Source organism: Macrobrachium nipponense, chromosome 41 (genome assembly GCF_015104395.2).
Source record: "Macrobrachium nipponense isolate FS-2020 chromosome 41, ASM1510439v2, whole genome shotgun sequence".
Lineage (NCBI taxonomy): Eukaryota > Metazoa > Arthropoda > Malacostraca > Decapoda > Palaemonidae > Macrobrachium > Macrobrachium nipponense.
This window is the reverse complement of record NC_061102.1, coordinates 19,879,811-19,883,781: the sequence shown is the minus strand read 5'-3', so window position 1 is coordinate 19,883,781 and position 3,971 is coordinate 19,879,811.

Genomic DNA, 3,971 nt, shown 5'->3' with positions numbered 1-3,971 from the left:
GCATAAAATTACCTTTATAGCTCCCAAGAATAAGATTTTCTAGTCTTGCAGCCCCCTGACCTTGGTCTTCATTGGAGCTGTCAGTTTTTTCAAAGGCCTTTTTTTAATTTATTTATTTTTACATTCTAATTTAGTCTATTGTTTCTTGAAAGGAACTGACATCTTTGAGCATGCACCGAATTCATTTATTTTGCAACTGACTCGAAAGTCTCCTCGCGGAAGCAAAGTCATTTCGCCTACCTTGCAGAGAAGCGGAAGAATTGCAATCAGAAAGTTCTCAAAAATCCAACCCAAAATAGAACCGTGGGACAGGTAAATATTGGAGACCCTCAAATAGAGAAGCGTGGCAGATGGAAGCAATCACTGACTGGCGAGACGAAACGCAAACATTTTTATTCTTCTTCCTCTTCTTCAAAGAGAAGTTACCAAATGAGGCCTTGCTTGACGCGGGATCGCTAATCAGTGCTGTGATTAGAAACTCCATTTTTGAAAGTAAGAATTTGTTCAAATTATCATAATAAAGTACTTTAACGCGTTCACCGAGTCAAATATTTCGACTACGATGGGACTCAAACTTGTGATTGGCTCCAAGATGAGGAGTGACAAATGGAGAAAGGCAAAGTTGAAGACGCTGGCCAGTTAAGTGTAAGAATACGAGAGGAAAAAGGGTGAAAAAGTAAGATCAAGAAAGCATCGCAGCAGCTAGGAGCTGAAAAGATGCTACAAAAACAAAACTTTAATTTAAATATTCTACTGCGTGCTATTCAAGACACACTGGAAGTGGTATACTCCACGACAGGGGAGATCGTTTACATACAAGAGCGGAAATGAAATTACAAATCAGTACGAGGATATAGGCTACTATGCATATTTATGCATAGACTACTTATGCAATTATCGAGAAATTTATATATCTATGTCTACTTTTTCTTAATTTCTTTGTTGTCTCCCCAGTTCTAACACTTCTGCATTATGCATTATTTCCACTACCCATCCAATCTCCAACGATTTTTTCCATATGACCAAACAATTTGCCATTCTTTTACTATGGTAACCCTTTTATCTTATGCTTTGTTCTGTGTAGATCCATTATCTTACAATCAGTACACGATGTAGAATACGGACGATAAGAATTTAAAGGAAATGTAGATAATGTTTAACACAAAATGAGGTCGAAGACAGAAAATCGCTTTTCCTAAACTATTCAGCGGTTTGGTCTGTCCTCGGAACGGTGTCCGCTAATACATATCACAAGAAAGACATTCGCTACAACACCGCCCTCTAAACTGGGTTTGGTCAGTACTAGGATGGTGACCACCAAAGACAGCCAGATGACCCAACACTCAACTTCTCAAGCTCCTGCGTAGTGAGTAAACGCACTAAAAAAAAAAAAGACTAAACTATATCAGTGATATATGATGAAATTGTGATTGTCATTATTCCCATCATGTTTATATTAACCTGTTTACTTCATGCCGACGATAAGTATCCAAAATCGTTATCAGTGAAAACTAATCGAGATTGGCGAAAGCTTATGATGATTATAAACGGTAACGGTTATACTGAATTATGATGTCTCCATCTGACACTGGTTATTGCTACCTTTTAACACAACTTTCACATTACAGCTGCACCTGGATTAATCACTTATATATCTGGAGTGGGGATTGTGGTACGGGAGAAGGGCGGAGGGGAGGTGGGATAGGAAGGCTAATAATCGAGATGGGCGGTTAACAAAAGTAATAAAAGTCACATCAGCCTATTGGTCTAGGCCAAGGGTTTTCAACCTTTTTCTCTCCCCCCGTACCTTTCGGGCATTTACTGTAATGTCAGTAATGTAATCCCTTCACTTTGTATAACGTGGAAAACAAAACCAACTCAGAGAAACATTCCGCTGTGTATATTTGTAAGTACTGTACAGATGGAAGGTAAGTACATAATTCTCCTGACATAACGAATAATATTGCAAACATACAGAATTTCATAAAAGAATAAAGACAAATTTCTAGCATTATTTATCTCTGGCTATGTAGTAAATTGTCAAGGGTATGGTACTGAGCTGCAAAATCAAAATACATTATCATTACATGATTACATCAGCTGCAGTGGTGGTAAAATGAAATGGCTGAAACCGTTTTCATCAACTATCCAAGTTGGCCGAAGAGCAGTTTTTGCTGAAGTACATTGAAGGTCGGCATCTAACATATCATTCAAGTGCCATGGGGAGCGCGTACCCCAGGTTGAAAACCCCTGGTTTAGGCTCTAGGCTATGCTATATAGTCAATGAACTAAATAGCTGTCACCGAAAGTACAAGGCATCGACGACATATCGTATAGGCTGTTATAGATATGAAATGTAGGTAATTGTAATGAAATGAAGAAATTTGTATGAAGAGCAAAATAAAAAAATGGGAAAATGTTTGGATTTATAATTAAACCAACTGACAACAACACGGCGAGTGTAAACACTGACGCCTAAAACGAATATAGTAGGTATGGTAGCCTATGGCATTAAATATTCTCGCAGAAATTAGTTGGGCGGCCTGATTGCCGCCAGTAGTCGGCAGGGACAGGTTCCTCATACATAAGTGGACATAACCTTTTCTATAATACCGGGTCCTGACCTAACCAGATCTACCTAGTTAACCTAACTTTGGGCGACGTGCCCTGACCTGGCATGGGGGGGTTTCACCCACCCTGGACCCCCCAAAAAAGGCGGTAACCTGTCCCGGTCGCAGCGGAAATCAGGCCGCTCAACTAATGAAAAGTTTAAGGGTAGCCTATGATATAAATATTCTCGCATAATTTATAAAGGGAAATCCATAAAAAGTATGACAATGCCTATAAGGGTTAACATCGTCTTTCGTTACAGAGAACAGAGGAAGAGAACTTGGAAAAGGGCGACATTCATCCTTAAGTGTAGTGACATACTACAAGCGGCAAACCGCGAAAGTTTGAACAGACCTGCAGATCAAAGTCATCACAGGCAGGGTTGTCAACTTTGGGTTGATAGCGAGCTGAGGGAATTATATTAAAAAACAGTTAAATACAGTTTTGCTTTTAGCGATAAATATTGCAATAGATAGTACTGCGTAATTATATAATAATAGTATTATCTTGTTAGTTTAAAGCCACTTCTACCCATATTGGTGAAATTGGCATTAATAATGAAGCAATGACAATATAAGGAAATAATAGAAGTAATACATGGAGATTTTCAACATACTTACATTAGTAGAAATATATACGTATATACCAGAAAAGATAAATATTTTCCCGCCGCCGCGCGCGGCATAGTATGTCAGTAGCCTGCCTATTAAGGAAGGTTTCCTATAATCGTGTATAATTTTGGAACCAATTTCTATTTCTTGTGACCTGTCTTACAAAATTAATGTTGGTTTACGACTTCTAAACGTTCAAATGGCATAACTTATAACAAATGTCAATAAAGAGACTGATGCTCGTAGCCTAGAGTCCTAGACCTATCAGAAAGTTTCGAGTACTACGGTGTAATAAAAAGTTTTAAAAAAGCATGCTGCAAACGTAGTAAAGAAAGCACTCCTGTGTTCAGTAACATTAACTACTCACCAAGAAAATCTGAATAACGGTAGATATGACAGATTGGTCAATTGCATCACCACTTCGCACTGTTAAAAGGAACACATTACGGCGCCAGCGACAACTGTGCCTCTGAGGAACGCGTCCGAAAGCAATTTCACACTTTGGCTTACACGTTAATTTTTACATCTAGTGTATTCAGAGCTTTTGTTTTAATATTATAGTTTACAGCTATATTAAAACTTCATAACTTGGTATTTGCTTATCCTGAGTAATTTTAAGTATTTATTAATACACTCTTGTGTGACTGATGGAATCGAACACCTGTGTCTACGGTTTGACTACAATAAGCAAGGGTACTTTTAAGTTCTGAATGAAGATGGTGCAACCTTTTTCATTTGCCATTTTTTCTT